Raw genomic sequence first — 13,853 nt, 5'->3', positions numbered from 1 at the left:
GCTTATCACATTGTTCCACATCTCCACCATTAGCACAACATCTACAATTCGGTTTCCTTCTATTTCAGGAATTTCTGAGTCTGGCTCTTTTGGCGGACTGCATGCAGGACGCAGGATCCTTGTTGGACAGGGTCGGTCTTCAGAGTCAGCAGATACCAGGGATAGGCCGTCTGAACTAGGCTTGGTTACCAGCTCCATTTCCTTGGTAGTCAGTCTTCTGGTAAGCACTGGTGTGTCGTTTCCCTTGGTACAGGTGTGTTTGAATTCTTTCCCTGATGTCTGTCCCTTATTTGTTGGTACATTACCAGGCTTGAAATAAGTTTGTCTTCTCAATCTTTCTCCTTTTATGTTGGCTTTTACTGTTGCAAGTAGCAATGGTCAGTCTGTACTGGTCAGAAGTTCTCAGGACAATGAATTTAGGTGATGTGTAAATATTGTGATATACACAATCATTGTCTGTATCAGAACAATCATCAGTTGTGTTTCAGAAGCTGTGAGAGCCTTGTCATTTAAGATAAAAGCCCTACAGGGCACCCCCCTGCCTTTGGCACATAGGGTTAAGTGCTGTCTGTATACAAGTGTCTGTTAGTGAGGCCATGGGTGGTCATTTGCTGTGATTGGTCAATGGAAGTCTTTACTGTTGTCTATAGATAATTTCTTGTCTCATCTGAGAATTATTAGTGCTTCATTTAAATTAAAAACTTTGGGAAATTTTTCAAAAAATTGATTTAAATTTGCTTTAAATTAAAGTTAAAACTTAATATGAAAAACCAGTTTGTAAACATTATATGCAGAAATTATTGCAGATTCGATTTCAGTTTACAGAACTGAAATATGTCAATTATTGAAAAATCTGTTTCATTTTTCCTAACACATGTTAAGTGAAATATGTAATGTAAATGTGTGTAAAATTGGGCAAGGATTCTCAGTGTAAGGGGGTGGGGTAATTAAAGTCTCTCTAACTCATGTTCTATTTGTCTTCGAGTAATTCTGTTTTCACAGAGTTGTTGCAAATAGCTTCTAGTTTATGAAAATACCTATTTTATATTTTTCAAAAAATACATACTTCCGGTTTCAGTACCCACAAATGAAGTCCCTTCAGAAATGTATGTATTTTATGAAAACATGCAGCATGCCCCTGTGAACTTGGTATTTGCCAACAAATTTAATGTAGATGTGTAGTGTATATGTCAAATTAACTGTTATAGTGTAAAATACTGAATTTTCTTATGTTTTTATTGCTCCAGGATCCTGTGTAAAAAGTCCTGTTTTGACCCCAACCCATGACCCGGATGTATATAATTGGCACATGGTGACACTTGATGACAGATATCTTGAGAAAATGCCGGTCATGTTAGGTTGAAACTTTCAGAATTTGTTCCTCGGATATTGACCTTGACCAGGTTAGATGGAAACTTGTCAACGAAATTTTGGGAATTTATTATGAATTTTAACGTTACAATGAAACATATAGCAGAGTTAATTGTGGTCTCGGTCCTTAATGAAAAGCTTCAGAATTCACATTTTTCTGTCTCAGATCCACATTTTTTAACCAAATGTCTTGACAATTGGCAGACTTGTACAAATAGATATGACCTACTAGCTGTTAAAGTTCTGTTAAGAAATGATTACAAATTTAACTTAAAATTAAAATTAAAATTAAAATTTTAAAATGTTTTTATTTTATTTGATTCATGTCAAATGACAGCTATATTTAGGATCTAATTAGCATATATTGTAATTTCATGTATTCCTACACCATAATTTAAAAGTTAAAATGGAGGATTTTTTCAAATTGTATCAGGACAAAGTGTTTGAAAATTCAACTATAAGCCAGGAAAATGGACTCTGCAGGATTTGGACAGGATCATTAACAAAAAACACGAAATATGGCTTAATTTCATTTAAGGACCCAGTAGATTTGAAATGGAAGAAGAAGCATGCACATAGGCTTGCAGTTATTGTGTTTCTTAAAGATTTGAATTTGAAAAGTGATGCTGATTGCTCACACCTGTGTCATAATAGTTTATGTGTGAACACTGACCATTTTAGTGTTAAACCACATTATATTAACAATAATAGACTGCATTGTTTAAATTCAGGTGTATGTTCTGGTCATTTGGGGTTTAGGGAATGTATGCTTGATTTGAAAATTTGATTGTTAATTTATTTATTTGTCATATTAGGGTATTAGCTATTGTGTCAAGGACACAACATTGTCCGACTACCACCACGTGGAGGTTCCCTCTTTAGGTAGTCATATATATGTAACATTTTTTGTTACATATTTTGGTTAATTCAGAATTCAGATGTTATTGTAACCAAAAATGTCTCTAATAAATTCTCTTTGTCACTCCTTCTCAGTATTGGTGATCCTGAGGTTGATTGTCTCCCCTGCATTGGTGAATGGTGGGATCCAGCTGGCCTTTCCTGTAGTCGGACTTCCGAGCAGACTTGGACTTTTTTGCACGTTCCTTATACTGTTCAGCTACTGATGCCAGACTTCTCTTTCGGACCGTTGGTTTGTATTGGTATTCCCGTTGATAGATTTCCTCTGTGCTGAGTTGATTGAGCTTGTGCTTGACCTCCCCATACAGAGTACCACCAAAATATTGAACTTTCTGCTGTATGGCTATGCTTGCGGTGTTGTTAAGTGTTAATATTGTGTTATCCAATCTTCCCTCTGCATTTCTCCCGAAGTTCTGGTGCTTTGGTAGAGCCACATTTATGCTCCGGTGACAGCCTTCATTCTTCTGGGTAGATGTGTTTAGCCTCATTGATGTGACAGCTTCTGTGCTGAGTCTCATTTTGAGGAGCTCTAATAGTAAACTCTGGTCTTCTGGTGTCATCTGAAGGTGATGTATCTGGTTCGAACTCAGGAACATTGAACGTAGCCACCAGTTGTCGCCGTCATCTCTAGAGCACACTACAGAATGTTGTTTGCATTTAGCACAGTCACCAGCATAGCACGAAACAGTGGCATCTAGCACGGAGGGTAACAGGCTTGTGATAGTGTATATGTCTCCCTTGTGTGTTTTCATCAATGATTTGAAAACCAAACTACTTCTGGCTTTCAAGTCTTGTGAAAATATCTTCTGCACATGTGCTCTCATCTGTCTGGTACGGCCTTGAAACATGGACTCGCTGAACTTAGCACTGTTGCATTTCCGGAACTGTGCTCTGCCAACGTGTGTTGGGTCAGCCAGTCTCTTCACTTTCCACATTGGATGCAAGGCTTTCATGGCTTCCTCCAGGCCTTTGGCTCCCGTTCCGTCCCCATCCGTCGTAGCATATCTTATCAGCACACCCTGACTGGTAAGCTGGTCTCCGATGTCCTTTCCCATGGCATACTCGGAAAGGCCGTCATGTCGTTCGATGTTGGCTGTACAGTCAGGGTGACCACCAGGACACTTGACGTCATAGCCTTTCCCTCTCAGCCAAGCACCTGTCCAGCACAGTTTGTTGTGCAGAGCACGGCCCAGTATGTACTTTTTTGGTGTACATGTCTCGATACCGAGGCTGATTCCCTGAGAGGCATTCAGTCCGGGCTTCTTAGCACTGCCAAATGTTGTGCTGTTGTATCGGCCATCTACTGCTAGTCCAATGGTGCTCGGTGACTCATCTCCTCTCAGGGTGTTGGCTTCTACCACCAGTTTGGTCTTCTCTGACATGTCTTTTTTATTCAAGGCTGTAATATCTCTGGACACTTGGTTTGCTTGGCGCTGCATTCCACTCTTGGCCCCTGCTGGTATATTCAGGTGCCCTAAAATCAGTCGGGCTCCTTTGGTGCTGACAGCCTGGCCACACAAAGCTGAGGGCAGGTACTTGTTGATTAAGGCTGGCTTTGGTCCGCGCTTGTTCGAGTCCGCTTCCCTGTACAGCTTGTACAGTGGTGACCTGCATTGACACGTCTCACATTTTACAGCACAGCTCCATCCCAGGGCCCTCCTACGCTCAGTGTCCAGTTTAAAGTCTGGTACTTGGCAATTCTGGTCTGTCTGTGAGGCATGGAGGCTTATCACATTGTTCCACATCTCCACCATTAGCACAACATCTACAATTCGGTTTCCTTCTATTTCAGGAATTTCTGAGTCTGGCTCTTTTGGCGGACTGCATGCAGGACGCAGGATCCTTGTTGGACAGGGTCGGTCTTCAGAGTCAGCAGATACCAGGGATAGGCCGTCTGAACTAGGCTTGGTTACCAGCTCCATTTCCTTGGTAGTCAGTCTTCTGGTAAGCACTGGTGTCGTTTCCCTTGGTACAGGTGTGTTGAATTCTTTCCCTGATGTCTGTCCCTTATTTGTTGGTACATTACCAGGCTTGAAATAAGTTTGTCTTCTCAATCTTTCTCCTTTTATGTTGGCTTTTACTGTTGCAAGTAGCAATGGTCAGTCTGTACTGGTCAGAAGTTCTCAGGACAATGAATTTAGGTGATGTGTAAATATTGTGATATACACAATCATTGTCTGTATCAGAACAATCATCAGTTGTGTTTCAGAAGCTGTGAGAGCCTTGTCATTTAAGATAAAAGCCCTACAGGGCACCCCCCTGCCTTTGGCACATAGGGTTAAGTGCTGTCTGTATACAAGTGTCTGTTAGTGAGGCCATGGGTGGTCATTTGCTGTGATTGGTCAATGGAAGTCTTTACTGTTGTCTATAGATAATTTCTTGTCTCATCTGAGAATTATTAGTGCTTCATTTAAATTAAAAACTTTGGGAAATTTTTCAAAAAATTGATTTAAATTTGCTTTAAATTAAAGTTAAAACTTAATATGAAAAACCAGTTTGTAAACATTATATGCAGAAATTATTGCAGATTCGATTTCAGTTTACAGAACTGAAATATGTCAATTATTGAAAAATCTGTTTCATTTTTCCTAACACATGTTAAGTGAAATATGTAATGTAAATGTGTGTAAAATTGGGCAAGGATTCTCAGTGTAAGGGGGTGGGGTAATTAAAGTCTCTCTAACTCATGTTCTATTTGTCTTCGAGTAATTCTGTTTTCACAGAGTTGTTGCAAATAGCTTCTAGTTTATGAAAAATACCTATTTTATATTTTTCAAAAAAATACATACTTCCGGTTTCAGTACCCACAAATGAAGTCCCTTCAGAAATGTATGTATTTTATGAAAACATGCAGCATGCCCCTGTGAACTTGGTATTTGCCAACAAATTTAATGTAGATGTGTAGTGTATATGTCAAATTAACTGTTATAGTGTAAAATACTGAATTTTCTTATGTTTTTATTGCTCCAGGATCCTGTGTAAAAAGTCCTGTTTTGACCCCAACCCATGACCCGGATGTATATAATTGGCACATGGTGACACTTGATGACAGATATCTTGAGAAAATGCCGGTCATGTTAGGTTGAAACTTTCAGAATTTGTTCCTCGGATATTGACCTTGACCAGGTTAGATGGAAACTTGTCAACGAAATTTTGGGAATTTATTATGAATTTTAACGTTACAATGAAACATATAGCAGAGTTAATTGTGGTCTCGGTCCTTAATGAAAAGCTTCAGAATTCACATTTTTCTGTCTCAGATCCACATTTTTTAACCAAATGTCTTGACAATTGGCAGACTTGTACAAATAGATATGACCTACTAGCTGTTAAAGTTCTGTTAAGAAATGATTACAAATTTAACTTAAAATTAAAATTAAAATTAAAATTTTAAAATGTTTTTATTTTATTTGATTCATGTCAAATGACAGCTATATTTAGGATCTAATTAGCATATATTGTAATTTCATGTATTTCCTACACCATAATTTAAAAGTTAAAATGGAGGATTTTTTCAAATTGTATCAGGACAAAGTGTTTGAAAATTCAACTATAAGCCAGGAAAATGGACTCTGCAGGATTTGGACAGGATCATTAACAAAAAACACGAAATATGGCTTAATTTCATTTAAGGACCCAGTAGATTTGAAATGGAAGAAGAAGCATGCACATAGGCTTGCAGTTATTGTGTTTCTTAAAGATTTGAATTTGAAAAGTGATGCTGATTGCTCACACCTGTGTCATAATAGTTTATGTGTGAACACTGACCATTTTAGTGTTAAAACCACATTATATTAACAATAATAGACTGCATTGTTTAAATTCAGGTGTATGTTCTGGTCATTTGGGGTTTAGGGAATGTATGCTTGATTTGAAAATTTGATTGTTAATTTATTTATTTGTCATATTAGGGTATTAGCTATTGTGTCAAGGACACAACATTGTCCGACTACCACCACGTGGAGGTTCCCTCTTTAGGTAGTCATATATATGTAACATTTTTTGTTACATATTTTGGTTAATTCAGAATTCAGATGTTATTGTAACCAAAATGTCTCTAATAAATTCTCTTTGTCACTCCTTCTCAGTATTGGTGATCCTGAGGTTGATTGTCTCCCCTGCATTGGTGAATGGTGGGATCCAGCTGGCCTTTCCTGTAGTCGGACTTCCGAGCAGACTTGGACTTTTTTGCACGTTCCTTATACTGTTCAGCTACTGATGCCAGACTTCTCTTTCGGACCGTTGGTTTGTATTGGTATTCCCGTTGATAGATTTTCCTCTGTGCTGAGTTGATTGAGCTTGTGCTTGACCTCCCCATACAGAGTACCACCAAAATATTGAACTTTCTGCTGTATGGCTATGCTTGCGGTGTTGTTAAGTGTTAATATTGTGTTATCCAATCTTCCCTCTGCATTTCTCCCGAAGTTCTGGTGCTTTGGTAGAGCCACATTTATGCTCCGGTGACAGCCTTCATTCTTCTGGGTAGATGTGTTTAGCCTCATTGATGTGACAGCTTCTGTGCTGAGTCTCATTTTGAGGAGCTCTAATAGTAAACTCTGGTCTTCTGGTGTCATCTGAAGGTGATGTATCTGGTTCGAACTCAGGAACATTGAACGTAGCCACCAGTTGTCGCCGTCATCTCTAGAGCACACTACAGAATGTTGTTTGCATTTAGCACAGTCACCAGCATAGCACGAAACAGTGGCATCTAGCACGGAGGGTAACAGGCTTGTGATAGTGTATATGTCTCCCTTGTGTGTTTTCATCAATGATTTGAAAACCAAACTACTTCTGGCTTTCAAGTCTTGTGAAAATATCTTCTGCACATGTGCTCTCATCTGTCTGGTACGGCCTTGAAACATGGACTCGCTGAACTTAGCACTGTTGCATTTCCGGAACTGTGCTCTGCCAACGTGTGTTGGGTCAGCCAGTCTCTTCACTTTCCACATTGGATGCAAGGCTTTCATGGCTTCCTCCAGGCCTTTGGCTCCCGTTCCGTCCCCATCCGTCGTAGCATATCTTATCAGCACACCCTGACTGGTAAGCTGGTCTCCGATGTCCTTTCCCATGGCATACTCGGAAAGGCCGTCATGTCGTTCGATGTTGGCTGTACAGTCAGGGTGACCACCAGGACACTTGACGTCATAGCCTTTCCCTCTCAGCCAAGCACCTGTCCAGCACAGTTTGTTGTGCAGAGCACGGCCCAGTATGTACTTTTTTGGTGTACATGTCTCGATACCGAGGCTGATTCCCTGAGAGGCATTCAGTCCGGGCTTCTTAGCACTGCCAAATGTTGTGCTGTTGTATCGGCCATCTACTGCTAGTCCAATGGTGCTCGGTGACTCATCTCCTCTCAGGGTGTTGGCTTCTACCACCAGTTTGGTCTTCTCTGACATGTCTTTTTTATTCAAGGCTGTAATATCTCTGGACACTTGGTTTGCTTGGCGCTGCATTCCACTCTTGGCCCCTGCTGGTATATTCAGGTGCCCTAAAATCAGTCGGGCTCCTTTGGTGCTGACAGCCTGGCCACACAAAGCTGAGGGCAGGTACTTGTTGATTAAGGCTGGCTTTGGTCCGCGCTTGTTCGAGTCCGCTTCCCTGTACAGCTTGTACAGTGGTGACCTGCATTGACACGTCTCACATTTTACAGCACAGCTCCATCCCAGGGCCCTCCTACGCTCAGTGTCCAGTTTAAAGTCTGGTACTTGGCAATTCTGGTCTGTCTGTGAGGCATGGAGGCTTATCACATTGTTCCACATCTCCACCATTAGCACAACATCTACAATTCGGTTTCCTTCTATTTCAGGAATTTCTGAGTCTGGCTCTTTTGGCGGACTGCATGCAGGACGCAGGATCCTTGTTGGACAGGGTCGGTCTTCAGAGTCAGCAGATACCAGGGATAGGCCGTCTGAACTAGGCTTGGTTACCAGCTCCATTTCCTTGGTAGTCAGTCTTCTGGTAAGCACTGGTGTCGTTTCCCTTGGTACAGGTGTGTTGAATTCTTTCCCTGATGTCTGTCCCTTATTTGTTGGTACATTACCAGGCTTGAAATAAGTTTGTCTTCTCAATCTTTCTCCTTTTATGTTGGCTTTTACTGTTGCAAGTAGCAATGGTCAGTCTGTACTGGTCAGAAGTTCTCAGGACAATGAATTTAGGTGATGTGTAAATATTGTGATATACACAATCATTGTCTGTATCAGAACAATCATCAGTTGTGTTTCAGAAGCTGTGAGAGCCTTGTCATTTAAGATAAAAGCCCTACAGGGCACCCCCCTGCCTTTGGCACATAGGGTTAAGTGCTGTCTGTATACAAGTGTCTGTTAGTGAGGCCATGGGTGGTCATTTGCTGTGATTGGTCAATGGAAGTCTTTACTGTTGTCTATAGATAATTTCTTGTCTCATCTGAGAATTATTAGTGCTTCATTTAAATTAAAAACTTTGGGAAATTTTTCAAAAAATTGATTTAAATTTGCTTTAAATTAAAGTTAAAACTTAATATGAAAAACCAGTTTGTAAACATTATATGCAGAAATTATTGCAGATTCGATTTCAGTTTACAGAACTGAAATATGTCAATTATTGAAAAATCTGTTTCATTTTTCCTAACACATGTTAAGTGAAATATGTAATGTAAATGTGTGTAAAATTGGGCAAGGATTCTCAGTGTAAGGGGGTGGGGTAATTAAAGTCTCTCTAACTCATGTTCTATTTGTCTTCGAGTAATTCTGTTTTCACAGAGTTGTTGCAAATAGCTTCTAGTTTATGAAAATACCTATTTTATATTTTTCAAAAAATACATACTTCCGGTTTCAGTACCCACAAATGAAGTCCCTTCAGAAATGTATGTATTTTATGAAAACATGCAGCATGCCCCTGTGAACTTGGTATTTGCCAACAAATTTAATGTAGATGTGTAGTGTATATGTCAAATTAACTGTTATAGTGTAAAATACTGAATTTTCTTATGTTTTTATTGCTCCAGGATCCTGTGTAAAAAGTCCTGTTTTGACCCCAACCCATGACCCGGATGTATATAATTGGCACATGGTGACACTTGATGACAGATATCTTGAGAAAATGCCGGTCATGTTAGGTTGAAACTTTCAGAATTTGTTCCTCGGATATTGACCTTGACCAGGTTAGATGGAAACTTGTCAACGAAATTTTGGGAATTTATTATGAATTTTAACGTTACAATGAAACATATAGCAGAGTTAATTGTGGTCTCGGTCCTTAATGAAAAGCTTCAGAATTCACATTTTTCTGTCTCAGATCCACATTTTTTAACCAAATGTCTTGACAATTGGCAGACTTGTACAAATAGATATGACCTACTAGCTGTTAAAGTTCTGTTAAGAAATGATTACAAATTTAACTTAAAATTAAAATTAAAATTAAAATTTTAAAATGTTTTTATTTTATTTGATTCATGTCAAATGACAGCTATATTTAGGATCTAATTAGCATATATTGTAATTTCATGTATTCCTACACCATAATTTAAAAGTTAAAATGGAGGATTTTTTCAAATTGTATCAGGACAAAGTGTTTGAAAATTCAACTATAAGCCAGGAAAATGGACTCTGCAGGATTTGGACAGGATCATTAACAAAAAACACGAAATATGGCTTAATTTCATTTAAGGACCCAGTAGATTTGAAATGGAAGAAGAAGCATGCACATAGGCTTGCAGTTATTGTGTTTCTTAAAGATTTGAATTTGAAAAGTGATGCTGATTGCTCACACCTGTGTCATAATAGTTTATGTGTGAACACTGACCATTTTAGTGTTAAACCACATTATATTAACAATAATAGACTGCATTGTTTAAATTCAGGTGTATGTTCTGGTCATTTGGGGTTTAGGGAATGTATGCTTGATTTGAAAATTTGATTGTTAATTTATTTATTTGTCATATTAGGGTATTAGCTATTGTGTCAAGGACACAACATTGTCCGACTACCACCACGTGGAGGTTCCCTCTTTAGGTAGTCATATATATGTAACATTTTTTGTTACATATTTTGGTTAATTCAGAATTCAGATGTTATTGTAACCAAAATGTCTCTAATAAATTCTCTTTGTCACTCCTTCTCAGTATTGGTGATCCTGAGGTTGATTGTCTCCCCTGCATTGGTGAATGGTGGGATCCAGCTGGCCTTTCCTGTAGTCGGACTTCCGAGCAGACTTGGACTTTTTTGCACGTTCCTTATACTGTTCAGCTACTGATGCCAGACTTCTCTTTCGGACCGTTGGTTTGTATTGGTATTCCCGTTGATAGATTTCCTCTGTGCTGAGTTGATTGAGCTTGTGCTTGACCTCCCCATACAGAGTACCACCAAAATATTGAACTTTCTGCTGTATGGCTATGCTTGCGGTGTTGTTAAGTGTTAATATTGTGTTATCCAATCTTCCCTCTGCATTTCTCCCGAAGTTCTGGTGCTTTGGTAGAGCCACATTTATGCTCCGGTGACAGCCTTCATTCTTCTGGGTAGATGTGTTTAGCCTCATTGATGTGACAGCTTCTGTGCTGAGTCTCATTTTGAGGAGCTCTAATAGTAAACTCTGGTCTTCTGGTGTCATCTGAAGGTGATGTATCTGGTTCGAACTCAGGAACATTGAACGTAGCCACCAGTTGTCGCCGTCATCTCTAGAGCACACTACAGAATGTTGTTTGCATTTAGCACAGTCACCAGCATAGCACGAAACAGTGGCATCTAGCACGGAGGGTAACAGGCTTGTGATAGTGTATATGTCTCCCTTGTGTGTTTTCATCAATGATTTGAAAACCAAACTACTTCTGGCTTTCAAGTCTTGTGAAAATATCTTCTGCACATGTGCTCTCATCTGTCTGGTACGGCCTTGAAACATGGACTCGCTGAACTTAGCACTGTTGCATTTCCGGAACTGTGCTCTGCCAACGTGTGTTGGGTCAGCCAGTCTCTTCACTTTCCACATTGGATGCAAGGCTTTCATGGCTTCCTCCAGGCCTTTGGCTCCCGTTCCGTCCCCATCCGTCGTAGCATATCTTATCAGCACACCCTGACTGGTAAGCTGGTCTCCGATGTCCTTTCCCATGGCATACTCGGAAAGGCCGTCATGTCGTTCGATGTTGGCTGTACAGTCAGGGTGACCACCAGGACACTTGACGTCATAGCCTTTCCCTCTCAGCCAAGCACCTGTCCAGCACAGTTTGTTGTGCAGAGCACGGCCCAGTATGTACTTTTTTGGTGTACATGTCTCGATACCGAGGCTGATTCCCTGAGAGGCATTCAGTCCGGGCTTCTTAGCACTGCCAAATGTTGTGCTGTTGTATCGGCCATCTACTGCTAGTCCAATGGTGCTCGGTGACTCATCTCCTCTCAGGGTGTTGGCTTCTACCACCAGTTTGGTCTTCTCTGACATGTCTTTTTTATTCAAGGCTGTAATATCTCTGGACACTTGGTTTGCTTGGCGCTGCATTCCACTCTTGGCCCCTGCTGGTATATTCAGGTGCCCTAAAATCAGTCGGGCTCCTTTGGTGCTGACAGCCTGGCCACACAAAGCTGAGGGCAGGTACTTGTTGATTAAGGCTGGCTTTGGTCCGCGCTTGTTCGAGTCCGCTTCCCTGTACAGCTTGTACAGTGGTGACCTGCATTGACACGTCTCACATTTTACAGCACAGCTCCATCCCAGGGCCCTCCTACGCTCAGTGTCCAGTTTAAAGTCTGGTACTTGGCAATTCTGGTCTGTCTGTGAGGCATGGAGGCTTATCACATTGTTCCACATCTCCACCATTAGCACAACATCTACAATTCGGTTTCCTTCTATTTCAGGAATTTCTGAGTCTGGCTCTTTTGGCGGACTGCATGCAGGACGCAGGATCCTTGTTGGACAGGGTCGGTCTTCAGAGTCAGCAGATACCAGGGATAGGCCGTCTGAACTAGGCTTGGTTACCAGCTCCATTTCCTTGGTAGTCAGTCTTCTGGTAAGCACTGGTGTCGTTTCCCTTGGTACAGGTGTGTTGAATTCTTTCCCTGATGTCTGTCCCTTATTTGTTGGTACATTACCAGGCTTGAAATAAGTTTGTCTTCTCAATCTTTCTCCTTTTATGTTGGCTTTTACTGTTGCAAGTAGCAATGGTCAGTCTGTACTGGTCAGAAGTTCTCAGGACAATGAATTTAGGTGATGTGTAAATATTGTGATATACACAATCATTGTCTGTATCAGAACAATCATCAGTTGTGTTTCAGAAGCTGTGAGAGCCTTGTCATTTAAGATAAAAGCCCTACAGGGCACCCCCCTGCCTTTGGCACATAGGGTTAAGTGCTGTCTGTATACAAGTGTCTGTTAGTGAGGCCATGGGTGGTCATTTGCTGTGATTGGTCAATGGAAGTCTTTACTGTTGTCTATAGATAATTTCTTGTCTCATCTGAGAATTATTAGTGCTTCATTTAAATTAAAAACTTTGGGAAATTTTTCAAAAAATTGATTTAAATTTGCTTTAAATTAAAGTTAAAACTTAATATGAAAAACCAGTTTGTAAACATTATATGCAGAAATTATTGCAGATTCGATTTCAGTTTACAGAACTGAAATATGTCAATTATTGAAAAATCTGTTTCATTTTTCCTAACACATGTTAAGTGAAATATGTAATGTAAATGTGTGTAAAATTGGGCAAGGATTCTCAGTGTAAGGGGGTGGGGTAATTAAAGTCTCTCTAACTCATGTTCTATTTGTCTTCGAGTAATTCTGTTTTCACAGAGTTGTTGCAAATAGCTTCTAGTTTATGAAAATACCTATTTTATATTTTTCAAAAAATACATACTTCCGGTTTCAGTACCCACAAATGAAGTCCCTTCAGAAATGTATGTATTTTATGAAAACATGCAGCATGCCCCTGTGAACTTGGTATTTGCCAACAAATTTAATGTAGATGTGTAGTGTATATGTCAAATTAACTGTTATAGTGTAAAATACTGAATTTTCTTATGTTTTTATTGCTCCAGGATCCTGTGTAAAAAGTCCTGTTTTGACCCCAACCCATGACCCGGATGTATATAATTGGCACATGGTGACACTTGATGACAGATATCTTGAGAAAATGCCGGTCATGCTAGGTTGAAACTTTCAGAATTTGTTCCTCGGATATTGACCTTGACCAGGTTAGATGGAAACTTGTCAACGAAATTTTGGGAATTTATTATGAATTTTAACGTTACAATGAAACATATAGCAGAGTTAATTGTGGTCTCGGTCCTGTTACATCCGAGGAGCTCCGAGTGTACCAATAGGGACAGTCTTGGTCAATCAAACACTTGTGTACATTGCATCTAAAAATCTGAATATAAGCAAGCGTCTGAGCGAATGAGATTATATGAAGTAATGTTAGAGCGGGACAGCCTTGTTTACTCAGAAATTGCTTTTAACTATGGTTGCATTTGTGAAACATAAAGATACAGAGTGTGGATGGATTGCAGATGGTTCAGGTACTTCTCACTGGTATGACTATACTGACAGCAATACTTTTGATTATGGGTAATTTAAAAATTCTTTCTATGAATGTAAGGGGACTGTACTCT

The 13,853-nt window shown here is 39.9% G+C and overlaps 3 pseudogenes; all 3 read left to right on the top strand.

The window, feature by feature from the left end:
* Nucleotides 1–3,186: 3,186 nt before the first annotated feature.
* LOC138309193 (uncharacterized) lies at nucleotides 3,187–3,906 on the top strand (annotated as a pseudogene).
* Nucleotides 3,907–7,200: 3,294 nt separating this feature from the next.
* On the top strand, nucleotides 7,201–7,920 carry LOC138309182 (uncharacterized; annotated as a pseudogene).
* Nucleotides 7,921–11,209: 3,289 nt separating this feature from the next.
* LOC138309170 (uncharacterized) lies at nucleotides 11,210–11,929 on the top strand (annotated as a pseudogene).
* Nucleotides 11,930–13,853: the final 1,924 nt, after the last annotated feature.

This window comes from Argopecten irradians, chromosome 1, assembly GCF_041381155.1.
Source record: "Argopecten irradians isolate NY chromosome 1, Ai_NY, whole genome shotgun sequence".
In the NCBI taxonomy this organism is placed as follows: domain Eukaryota; kingdom Metazoa; phylum Mollusca; class Bivalvia; order Pectinida; family Pectinidae; genus Argopecten; species Argopecten irradians.
This window is presented reverse-complemented; position numbering and strand designations above follow the sequence as displayed.